General features: G+C 43.5%; 1 pseudogene; it reads left to right on the top strand.

Annotated features, from left to right (window-relative positions):
• Window positions 1–1,164: 1,164 nt before the first annotated feature.
• The window catches only part of LOC130018091 (RNA-binding motif protein, X-linked 2-like), a 65,101-nt pseudogene continuing 53,029 nt past the window's right edge, over window positions 1,165–13,236 (top strand).

The following is a 13,236-nucleotide window of genomic DNA, read 5'->3' on the forward strand; positions in this document are numbered from 1 at the left end:
TGTAAGGGGTGCCGGGTACAGGGGCCTCGGGCTCAGGGTCCGGGTTCAGGTCGGTAGCATAGAAGATCAGATTGGTGGTGTAGACGAGCAGGAGTTTCAGTAAGTGGACCTTATCCTGCAGCTGGGGTGTGAGGGGATCTCCCAGGATCTGAACAAGGCGCCAGTCTGCTTCTTCACGTCCTGCACGATGATGTTGCCTTGCTGCGGTCTGGCCTTCACTGTCTTGATGATCAAATCCTTGCAATCGATCAGGGAGCTCCGCAGGTGCTCTGCAAAAGCTGTAGTGGTAGGTCGGTTGAAATGTTCCGCATAACATAGCCTGTTCACTTTCTTTCTTCCTTTTCGGGTCACACTCCATGGTATGGAGGTTTTTCATCTGGCTCAGTCTCAGGAATTACTCCTGATGCTGTTTGGAGGACCCTGTGGGTCAGAATCTCCTATTGATGAATACTAATCTGCTGGTGCTGCTACGGTGAAGGAAGTCTCACCTCGGGATTATTTTGGGAAAGCAGGAACTTCTGTAACCAAAGCCTTTCTTACGGGTACTCGGCAAAAAAATTCTGCTGACTTTGAAAGTCTGCACTTCCCTGCACAACTATTGGATTATTTTCTCCTATCCCATTCCAATCCATCTGTCAGGTTTCCTCCTGAAGGCAGATCTCATTTCTGTTGTTTTTGGGATATTTGTGGTCTCTCTTCCTTTTTCCTTTTTTGAGCTCTCTGAATTTTCAGTTCTTTTGAATTGATCTGAGAGTTTGTTCCTTATTCCAGCCCCACAAGATTGTAATTGCTGCAGATATGTAGTACACCTTGAAGATGGAAATAACAGGTTCATGGGGTGCTCTAAAGTTACTTTTGCACCGTCCTTCATTGCACATCAGATTTCCTTTCTGCCACGTTTGGAGAAGTACATGAGGGATTGGTTGCAGTCCTGCCCTCACATGCAGTTTTAGGAAATAGAGGTGTCACTCTGAAGGTGATTGAGGTCCTTTAATTGACTACACAGTGTGGAATGTGTCAAGGTTCTCTGTGGTCTACCTGCTGCCTAGAGAGCAGGGTCATCTTACGCCATATTATCCCTCTGCTGAATAACAGAAGGAATAATAGTACTTGGTATCATTAATAGTGGTGACCAAGAGAGATGGATGCTTTTAAACCTTAAGGATGTATCTGCACAAATATTACATGGGAAGTCATTCATTACCAAAAAAGGAATGGCTAAAAATGATCACATTGCAGCATAGATTGTGGGTATGTTATGTTAGTTACATAACTGACTGTGGCCACAATAAGTTGACCAATTTTGAGAGATTAGGGTCCCCAAATAGGACTCTAACATAGAGCAGATACTTTCTGTATTCAGAAGAAACTTTATAAAATTTTTTTATCTGCTTTACATTGATAAGGATTTTCGTCAGCATGACTTTCATGTTGTTGAATTAGATATTCAAGTGGGAAGATTTACGACATGCTTTGCACCCCTAGGATTTTATACTGTATGAATTTGATAATGCTGAATTCTGCATGACATTTGTGAGACTGTGGCTGTTTCACATTTGAAATGTTTATCTTCAGAGTGACTTCGATATTGTTGAATTAGATGTGATTTCAGTGGGAAAGATTTCCTACATGCTTGATTGCTTTGCATGCAGCCCATCGGTTTGATCCCTGGCATCCCAGGACTCTGTCTCAGCATTTGATGCTTGCTATTTTGCTGACAGATACCATGTGAAAAGTGTTTGGTATTTTCTTAATACCCTGGTTGGCTGATACCAATTGATAGGCCTCTTGAGGATTTGACTTGCATTACCCTGATCTTTCACTTGCCTGGAATATACTATTTTCCTGATATATATACCTGTCCGATTCTAGCAAGTAAACAACTCTGAAGTGAAGAATGTAGCCACTTCTGGAGAGGCTTGATCTGATTCGTAAGGCCCACTAGAATTTTGAGGTTACTGACTTATACTGAAGTATGCTTCCCTTGTATGTGGTCGACCGGGTTTGATCCCTGGCATCCATATAGTTGCCTGAGTGCAGGGCCAAGAGTAAGCCCTGAGCAGATTGTGCACTGGACCGGGCTGGGATTGATCCCAAATCCAGAAGAGAAAATGCTATAACTTGCATGGGATTGGTTGGACTTCGGGTAAATGTAAGAGAATCGGAAAGAACAAAGGGTTCATCGGGTATTCTCACCTATATGAGGTGTAAGGAAACAAGTTACCACCCAAGGATAGTGGAAAGATGACCAGGAGGATTATTCCTTGGTAGGAAGCCTGCCTGAATAACTGGTGGATTCCCAATGTCTCCCTCTTTGGGTTTTTAATTGAATTAGATATTTTTGTGAGAACATTTTCCTACCTCTTCCGTGAAAATTATTGTGAACTGTTACCTGTAGGAATTTATTGTTGTTGACTTAGATGTTACTTTATTGAGAAAGGTTTCTCACCTGTCCGACTTTGATAGTCTTGAGTTGGGTATGATTTCAGTGGGAACGATTTCCTACGTGCTTTATACCCCTCGGATTTCTTTCTGTATGAATTTGATATTGATGAATTCTACATGACTTTCATGAGAAAGGTTTACTACCTGCTTACATTGATAAGGTTTTTCTTCAGAGTGACTTCCATATTGTTGAATTAGATATTCTAGTGGGAAAGAGTTCTGACATACTTTACTCCCCTAGGATTTCATACTGCATGAATTTGATAATGCTGAATTCTGCATGACATTTGTGAGACTGTGGCTGTTTCACATTTGAAATGTTTATCTTCAGAGTGACTTCGATATTGTTGAATTAGATGTGATTTCAGTGGGAAAGATTTCCTACATGCTTGCTTGCCTGGCATGCAGTCCATGGGTTTGATCCCTGGCATCCCAGTACTTTGTCTCAGCATTTGATGTTTGTTAATTTGCTGACAGATACCATGTGATAAGTGTTTGGTATACTGTTAATACCATGGCTGGCTGATACCAATTGATAAGCCTCTTGAGGATTTGACTTGCATTACCCTGATCTTTTAATTGCCTGGAATATTCTATTTTCATGATACATGTATCTGTCAGATTCTAGCAAGTAAACAACTCTGAAGTCAAAAATGTAGCCTCTTTTGGAGAGGCTTGATCTGATTGGTAAGGCGCACTAGAATTTTGAGGTTACTCACTTATAATTAAGTATTTCTAGAGCTGAGGCAACCCTGCATCAGTTAATATACTTCCCTTGTATGTGGTCGACCGGGTTTGATCTCTGGCAGCTGTACAGTGGCCTGAGTGGAGGGCCAAGAGTAAGCCCTGAGTAGATTGTGCGCTGGCCCGGACTGGGATTGATCCAGATCCAGAAGAGAAAATTCTGTAACTTGCATGGGATTGGATGGACTTCTGGTAAGTGAAGAGAATCAGAAAGAACAAAGGGCTCATCGGGTAGTCTCAGCTATGAGAGGTGTAAGGAAAGAAGGTGCCACCCAAGGACAGTGGAAAGAAGTCCAGGAGGATTATTCCATAGTTGGAATCCTGCCTCTAAGGCTGGGGGATTCCCAAACTCTCCCTCTTTGGGTGTTTTAATTGAATTAGATACATTTTTGTGAGAACATTTTCCTGCCTCCTCCGTGAATATTAATGGGGACTGTTAGCTCTATGAATTTATTACCTGTACGGGACTTTTGTGAGAACGTTTTACTACGTGCTTTACATTGATAAGGTTATTCGTCAGAGTGACTTCCATATTGTTGAATTAGATATGATGCTAGTTGGAAAGATTTCCTACATGCTTTACACCCCTTGGATTTCATACGGTATGAATTTGATATTGCTGAACTCTGCATGACTTTCCTGAGAATGTTTTGCTACCTGCTTTAAATTTGGAAGGTTGCAGCAGCCAATCTGTTTGATATGGCACCCCAGTACGCTGTCTCAGTATTTGATGTTTGGTATTTTCCTGATAGATACCAAGTGATATGTGTTTGGTATTTTGTCAATACCCTTGCAGGCAGATACCAGGTGATAAGCCTCTTGAAGTTTTGACTTGCATTGCCCTGATCTTTCACTTACCTAGAATATACGATTTTCCCGATATGTGTATCTGTCAGATTCTAGCAAGAGAACAACTTGGAAGTTAAGATGTTAGCTTTTTCTGGAGAGGCTTGATCTGATTGGGTAAGACCCACCAGAATTTTGAGGTTACTCACTGATACAAGGGTATTTCTAGGGCTGGAACAATTGTCCATCGGGTATGATGCTTCCCCTGTCTATGGTCAACCGGTTTTGGTCCGTGGCATCCGTATAGTTGACTGAGTGCAGAGTCAAGAGTAAGCCCCGAGCAGATGGTGCACTCGACCCGGCTGGGATTGTTCCCAAATCCAGAAGAGGAAATTCATGGGGTTTCTTACGTGTACCCATTTAGTGCTGATAACTTACATGTGACTTTCGTGAGAAAGATTTCTCACCTGTCCAAATTTGATATTATTGAGTTACATATTATTTCAGTGGGAAAGACAGCATGCTTTAGACCCCTCCTATTTCTTCCTGTATGAATTTGATATTGTTGAATTCTACATGCCTTTCATGAGAAAGTTTTAGTACCTGCTTTACATTGATAAGGTTTTTCGTCAGAGTGACTTCCATATTGTTGAATTAGATATTCTAGTGGGAGGCTTTTCCTACGTGATTTACCCCCCGAGAATATTTTTCTGCATGAATTTGATATTGCTGAATTCTGCATGACTTTCCTGAGAATGTTTTGCTACCTGTTTCACATTTGAAATGTTTGTCTTCAGAGTGTCTTCGATATTGTTGAATTAGATGCGATTTCAGTGGGAAAGATTTCCTACATACTTGCTTGCTTTGCATGCAGCCCATCAGTTTGATCCCTGGCATCCTAGTACTCTGTCTCAGCATTTGATGTTTGATATTTTGCTGAGAGATCCCAGGTGATAAGTGTTTGGTAAAGGTAAAGGTAAAGGTAAAGGCCCTCCCGTTGATCGTCGATTTGCTCGAGCGGGCCCAGTAACGTCTCCATTGGAGACTTTGTTGTTACTGTGTCTGGCATATCGAATACTCTCGGTAGCTTGCCGGGCTCTCCGAGAGGGCCGGAGGAATCAAACTCGGGTCGGCCATCTTGGCCGCTTGTAAGGCGAACGCCCTACCCGATGTGCTATCGCTCCTTGCAGGCAGATACCAAGTGATAAGCCTCTTGCAATTTTGACTTGCATTTTCCTGATCTTTCACTTGTCTGGAATACACTATTTTCCCGATATATGTGTCTGTCAGATTCTAGCAAGAGAACAACTCGGAAGTTAAGATGTTAGCTGCTTCTGAAGAGGTTGATCAGATTGGGTAAGACTCACTAGAATTTTGAGGTTACTCACTTATACATGAGTATTTCTAGGGCTGGAGCAATTGTGCATCCGGTAAGATTCTTCCCCTGTATGTGGTCAACCGGGTTTGGTCCAAGGCATCCGTATAGTTGCCTGAGTGCATAGCCAAGAGTAATCCCTGAGCACTATCTGGGCTGGACTGGGGTGGGATTGTCCAGATCCAGAGAGAAAATGCTGTAACTTACATGGGATTGGATGGAGTTCTGCTAAGTGAAGAGAATCAGAGAAAAAGGGGTTCTTCAGGGACTCTAATGTATTTGAGGTGTAAAAAAACAAGGTACCACCCAAGGGCAGTGGAAAGAGGACCAGCAGGATTGGTCCATGTTTGGAAGCCTGCTAATTGTGCTGGGGGATTCCATAATTTCCCTCTTTTTTATTTTTTAATTGAAATATATAGGATTTTTGGGGTACATTTTCCTACCTACTCCTTTAAAATTCATGGAGTTTCTTACCTGTAACAATTTAATATTGTTGACTTATTGTGACTTTCGTGAGGTTTCTCACCTGTTTGAATTCGATATTGTTGAGTTAGATATAATTTTAGTGGGAAAGATTTCCTACATACTTTACACCCCTCAGATTTCTTACTGTATGAATTTGATATTGTTGAATTCTACATAACTTTAGTAAGAAATTTTTAGTACTTGCTTTACATTGATAAGGTTTTTCATCAGAGTGACTTCCATATTGTTGAATTAGGTAAGATTACAGTGGGAAAGATTTCCTACATGCTTTACACCCCTAGAATTTCATACTGTATGAATTTGATATTGCTGAATTCTGCATGACTTTCGTGGGAAAGTTTTGCTACCTGCTTTGCATTTGAAAGGTTTGCCTTCAGAGTGACTTCCATCTTGTTGAATTAGATGCGATTTCAGTGGGAAAGATTTCCTACATGCTTGCTTGCCTTGCATGCAGCCCATCGGCTTGATCCCTGTCATCCTTGTACTCTGTCTCAGCATTTAAAGTTTGGTATTTTGCTGACAGATACCAAGTGATTAAGTGTTTGGTATTTTCTAGATACCTCCCTGGCAGATACCAAGTGATAGTTCTCTTGTGGGTTTGACTTGCACTTTCCTGACCTTTTCCTTGCCTGGGACATATTATTTTCCCAATATATTTTTCTGCCAGATTCTAGCAATAAAACACCACGGAAGACAAGAAATTAGCTTCATCTGGTGAGCTTGATCTGATTGGGTAAGATCCACCAGACTTTTGTGAGTAGTCACTCATACTTAAAAATTTATATGGCTGGGGCAATAGTACAGCAAATTAGATGTTTTCCTTCCTTGGGGCCCACGTGGTTTGATCCCCTGCACAGCAGATCATTTCCTGAGTACAGAGGAGTTGGGATCAGAATAGGGACCATTTTGACAGTGATGGTTAGAAGGGATTTCTCTGGATGGAGATGTGTTTTGAAATTGGGTAACTGACCAAACATGATGGCCTCTCCGTATCGGTATTGGAAGCCATAAGCCCAAAAGGAGACAGAGAGACAAGATGAAATATGCCTGTCTACAGGCACGCTTGGTGACCCAGAGTGTGTGGAACTGGTAGAAGGGAAACTCAGGACATTGTTGGTGGAAGTGTATTTGGTGAAATGATGGATGTTGGAACATCGTATGTCAAAAACCTGATCACAAAAAGTTTATAACTATCTCAAATATTCAGGTAAATTAAAATGAATTAAATAATATTGGTCACTGTCACTGTCCTCCATTGTTCATCGATTTGCTCGAGCGGTCCCAGTAACGTCTCCATTATGAGACTTTGTTGTTACTGTTTTGGCATATCGAATACCTCACAGGTAGCTTGCCAGGCTTTGCCCTGCAGGGAGATACTCTTTGCAGCTTGCCGGGCGCTCTGAGAAGGGCAGAGGAATCGAACTCGGGTTAGCCATGTTGGCTGCGTGCAAGGCAAATGCCCTACCTGCTCAGCTATCGCTGTAGCCCCATAATATTGGTACTATCATAAAATATACATACATATTTTATACAAAAATTCAGTGGTGGAGGGTCTTTGGTACTTTGGTGCTTTCCAATGTACAATAACTTTGTACTTAAAAACCATAAATGTTAATAGTTTCATAATGTGTTACTTTCAGTGCAATAAAAATGAAAGAAAAATGTAAAACCTCCCTGGTGGAGGTGGGCACTTTTCATTGGGGTGTTTTAATATCGGTCAAGAGAAATGGAGACTATGGTGTGGATTGTGGATTGTGGTGTTTAAAGTTTGTTTTCTGAAATCTTATCATTGACAATATTGTAAAATTGTAAATCCCACTGAAATTTAAGAAAAGCATTTTATAGAAACTGTGCTCTCCCTGATTACTTGATGGCAATAAACAGTCTGCTGTTCTGTGTATACAAAATACAAACCGAAAATCTTGAACACTGTACAGGTCAATACTTTTGTAAGCACATTTCCTACACTATAATAAAAATTAAATTTTGTTTGTTTTGTTGCTTTTGGGGTCACACCCAGCAATGCTCAGGGGTTACTCTGAGAATAGAAAACTGTTTAAGTTTGAACATGGAAAGAACAAGAAAACCAGTAATGTGAGGAATATTGTCTTTAATGGAGGCAGGGGGCACGTGGGAAAGGGGAATATACCAGGCATATTGGTGGTTGGTAATGTGCAGTGGTGAAGGGATGGGTGTTTGATCATTGTGTGATTGTAACCCAAACATGAAAGCTTGGAACTTTCTCATGGTGATTCAATAAAATCAAAGTACAACAACAACAAAAGAAAACCAGTAATGGACCAAACTAATCTATCCTCAAACCCCCATTTTTTTATGTTTTGAAATTTTTTGTTTCAATTATGTAGCGAGATCTAGCTATGCGAAAGGATCACTCCTAGAGGTACTCAGGGGACCATAAATGGCAGGTGGTAAAGTGGTATGCAACTAAGGTTAGCCAAGTTCAAGGCCTTAACCGAATACTGTTTGGCCTTCAGAACCAAAACTTTGTAAGCAAAGAAGTTAGTTTCCAACACGACAAATATATCTTAAAATATATTATCAGCAGTTAGAGAGTGTAGCAGATGTTCACCTTACATGTAGCCACCCCAACCTTGATCCACAGCACCCAATATTATTCCCCCAAGCCCATAGTGATCTCTGAATGTAGAACCAGGAGTAACTCTTGAGCACAGCAGGTGTGGCCCCAAAACCAAAATATATGTGTGTATAGATATGATTGTATATTCATATGTATGTGTGGATACATATGTGTGTACACATACATATGTATGTATGTGTTTATATACAAATAAAGTGGACCAGAGTCATGCTAGAGCAGGTAGAGCGTTTGTATTCTATGCAGATCGCTCAGGTTCAATTCTTTGGACCACAGATGGTCCCCAAGCCGCACCAGAAGGAACACCTGAGCTCAGAACCAGGAGTAAGCCTGAGCACCACTGTGGCCCAAAAATACAAAAAAAAAAATGTTGAAGTCGTCTGTTCCTTATCCCCCATAGCTATCTTTAAAATTAAGTGTTTCCAACGGGGCCTTACAAACAGAACTCAGGGACCATCCCGTGGATATTGGGTCAGACAACTCACTGGAAGGGCCCAAGGATGTGGTGCTGCACTGACTCTGCAGATTGGGGAACCTCCATTGCCACCTGGCAGTCTCTGGGGCCACCTTTTGATGCTGTGAACAGGGCTTTTAGTGCTGCGGGAATCAGACCTAGTTTAATAATCTACGCTCCTAAACCGCTATCCTCTTGCCTCCCAAAATCAGTTGAAATGTGCAAAGATTAACCCTACCTCACAGACTAAGGATTATAAAGAAAACTTTTAGGCATTTAACAAAAGTAAATCCTCGTTCAAACATATCCTACCTCTATAAATGCGTTTATTAGTATGACTCATGAGATTGTTCAAAGCAGCAAGGAATGTGTCCCAGGCAAAACAAGTAGAGGAGGGGGAAAGTGAACAGGGGCAGGGAGGAGAAGAGAGGAGTGAGGGATAGGGGAGGAGAAAGGAAAGAGGGGGAAGAGGTGAAAGAGAGAAGGGCAAAGCAGGGAAGGGAAATCTGGAAGAGGAAGGGAAGGAAAAAGAAAAGAGGGTGGGCATGGGGAAGAGGAAACGGGGAGAGTTGGGAGGGTGGAGGAAGGCAAAAAAAGCGGAAGGGGAGGGATAAAGGGAGAGAGAAGAAGTGGGGGGAAGAGAGGCATGGGAAAGGCAAGGGGGAGAGAGAAAATCGGGAAGGGAGGTGAAGAGGAGGAGGGGAGAGAAGGGGAAGAGGAGAGGGAAAGAGGATGATGGGGCAAAGGGGAAGGGAAGAAGGAACAAGGGAGAGGATTATAAGAGGATGAGAAGGGTAAGGGGAGAACAGGGACTGGAGCATAGCACAGCGGGTAGGGCGTTGGCCTTGCTCATGGCCAACCAGGTTCGATTCCCAGCATCCTATATGGGCTCAGGAGTAATTCCCGAGTGCATAAGCCAGGAATAACCCCTGTGCAAGGCCTGTTGTGACCCAAAAAGTAAAAAAAAATTAAAAATAAAAGAAAATGCACGACATTAAAAAATAGAGGACAGGGGATGGGGAGAGCACGGAGAGGGGGAAGAGGAAGGAGAGTGGGAGAGAAAGGCAGGAGGAGGGCGAGAGCAGAGCAAGGAGAGGCGGAGAGGAGGACCCAGAAAGCCAAGTGGACATAAAGGGGAAGGGAGAAGAGGGGAGAGGGGAATGAGAAAGGAAATGGGGAGGGGGAAACGGAGGGGTGAAAAAGCTAAACTGTCCGCGTGAGACACGTGCCGGTTCTAGTGCGCATGCGTTCCTCGCATTACGTCCCGACATGCCTAATCTCTTCCGGATTAAATGGTCTCTTCCGGGGCAGCTCTAGTCCAATGGGATTACGCGCTGAAGCCGGGCGACCGGCCGTTGAACGGCTTTTTTCAGAGGTCGTTACATCGTCATCTTGGAGCAGAAACCTTTGGAAGATGAAGAAAGGCTCCGGTTTTCCTACGTGGAGTGTGGGAGGTCGGGGCTTGGGGATTGGGATGCGGGGCGGGAGGAGCTGAGGGAAGAGGCGGGGGCCGAAGCGTCCGAGGGGACGGGGGTCGCGAATTCTGGACAGGGCCGTGACTCTTCCAGTGGAGACCTAGTTCGGCGTCTGGGTCGCTGGGACATTTCTTTACTCTGCGGCAACATCCGCAGCCCATTGGCGAAATTGAAGTTAATCAAGGAACTCAAGGAGCGAGGGGTCCAGCTGGGGGTGGCGGAGAAGGTGTCCTGGCACCCCGAGTACAAGGACAGCGCCTGGATCTTCTCGGGTGAGTTTTCCCGTGGTGCGCTTCGGGTTCCCCGCCGCCTGGCTTTCCAGGGAGGGTTTCAGCCTTCCGCCTCTCTTCTCCTGTTATTCCTCTCCTCTCCCTGGCTCTCGCGCCCCCCCTCCTCGTTTAGGTGACACCCAGCGATGGTCAGGCGTCACTCCGGGCTCTGCTTTCAGCAGTTCCTTCTGGCGGTGCTCACAGAACCTATGGGATGGTTCAGGGATGGTGCCAGGGATCGAACCTCATGCAAGACGATTGCCCTACCCGCTACACGAGCGCTCCAGCCCTGCCGGCATGTATTTCTGCTTCTTATTTTGGGGCCCACACCTGGTGGTGCTCCTGCGTTTCTCCTGACTCAGTGCACCGGGATCACGACTGGCGGTGTCTGGAATGATATGGTATGCCAGAGATGGGACCCACGATTTTGGCCACGGGCACGGCAAGCGCCTTACCCATTGTACCATTTTTCCAGCACCCTTATTTCTGTTCTTTTTCCAGGCTTTCATTTTTCCCCTCCGTTTCTCACCCTCCCATCCCATCTTTATTTTTTTTTTCACTAGTGAAACACCATGAAGTACAGTTGAAGACTTACAAGTTGTTGTGCTTGGGTTTCGGTTATAGAATTGATTGAGTACCAATCCCACCACCTGTGCCCATTCTCCACCCCCACCAATACCGGTATCCCACTCCAACCCCCATCCCCCATCTCACCCTGCCTCTGTGGTAGGGCAGTCCCTTTTGTTCTGTCTCTCCTTTTGGGTGCTGTGGTCTGCAGAAGAGACATTGGGTGGCAGTCATGTTCGGTCTATAGACTACTTTCAGCATGCATCTCCCATCCTGGGCAGATCTTCCCAGAACCCTTTATTTGGTGCTCCCTTCTCTATCTGAGCTGCCTTTACCCCTAGATTCTGCCTCTGAGCCATGGAGTGAACAACCTGGTATTTATCACAGCTGTTCTTCGGTGTTAGTCTCTTATTTTGTTACTCTATGTTACCCAGATGAATGCGATCTTTCTATGTCTGTCCCTCTCTTTCAGACTCATTTCACTTAGCATGATATTTTCCATGTAGTACCACTTGTATATATATTTCATGACTTCCTTTTTCTAACTGCTACATAGTACTCCATTGTGTAGATGTACTAAAGTTTCTTTAACCAGTCATCTGTTCTCGGGCACTAAGATTTTTTCCATATTCTAACTACTGTCAACAGTGCTGCAATGAACAAACAAGTGCAGATGTGACTTCGACTATACTTTTTTGCCTCTCTGGGGTATATTCCCAGGAGTGGTATTGCTGGGTCAAATGGGAGCTCAGTTTCTAATTTTTTGAGAATCGTCCATACTGTTTTCAAGAAGGGATGAACCGGTCAGCATTCCCACCAGCAGTGAAGGAGGGTCCCTTTCTCGCCACATCCGTGCCAACACAGGTTGCTTTTGTTCTTTTGAATGTGGGCCAGTCTCTGTGGTGTGAAATGATATCTCATTGTGGTTTTGATCTGCATCTCCCTGATGATTAATCATGTAGAGCATTTCTCGTGTGCCTTTTAGCCATTCGGTTTTCTTCTTCGAGAAAGTCTCTGCTCATTTCATTGCCCCACTTTTTAATGGGGTTGGGTGTTTTTTCTTGTGGAGTTCAACCAGTATTTTGTATATCCTTGATATCAACCCCTTGTCGGATGTGTATTTGGAGAATATCCTTTCCCATTCTGTAGATTGTCTTTGTATTTTGGTCAGTGTTTCTTTGGAGGTGCAGAAGCTTCTTGGTTTAAGATAGTCCCATTTGTCTATCTCTTTTCACTTGGTTGGCCAGTGGCGTGGCATCTTTGAAGATACCATTAGCTTCAATATCATGGAGGGTTTTGCCAACTTTGTTTTCAATGTACCTTATGGATTCCGGTCTGATGTTGAGGTATTTGATCTATTTTGATCTTACATTTTTTTCATGGTTTTAGGCAGAGGTCTAAGCCCAGTTTTGTGCATGTAGTCATCCAGTTTTGCCAGCACCATTTGTTAAAAAGGCTTTTCTTACTCCACTTCGCATTTCTTGTTCCTTTATCAAAGATTAGATGAGCATTTGTTTGAGGGGAGATGCCAGTATATTCAATCCTGTTCCATAGGTCTGCAGCTCTGCCTTTGTTTCAGTACCATGCTGTTTTAATTAATACTGCTTTGTAGTAGAATTTGAGGTTTGGGAGGTTAATTCCTCCCATTTTCTTTTTCCCAAGTGTTGCTTTAGCTATTTGTGGGGGCTTATTGTTCCATATAAATTTCAGGAATGTTTGCTCCATTTCTTTGAAGAATGTCATGGGTATCCTAATAGGGATCGAATTGAATTTGTACAGTGCTTTGGGAAGTATTGCCATTTTGACAATATTAATTCTCTCGATCATGAACAGGGGATATTTTTCCATTTCCTCGCGTCCTCTTTTTATTTCCAGAAGTAGCGTTTTGTAGTTTTCTTTGTACACGTCCTTTACTTCCTTCACTTCACTTAACTTAATCACTTAACTTCCCGTTAGTCGGCGATTTGCTCGAGCGGACGCCAGTAACGTCTCCATTTGTCCCTGTCGCGTGCTAGTGT

This window comes from Sorex fumeus, unplaced genomic scaffold (assembly GCF_029834395.1).
Source record: "Sorex fumeus unplaced genomic scaffold, SorFum_2.1 ptg000236l, whole genome shotgun sequence".
Classification (NCBI taxonomy): Eukaryota; Metazoa; Chordata; class Mammalia; order Eulipotyphla; family Soricidae; genus Sorex; species Sorex fumeus.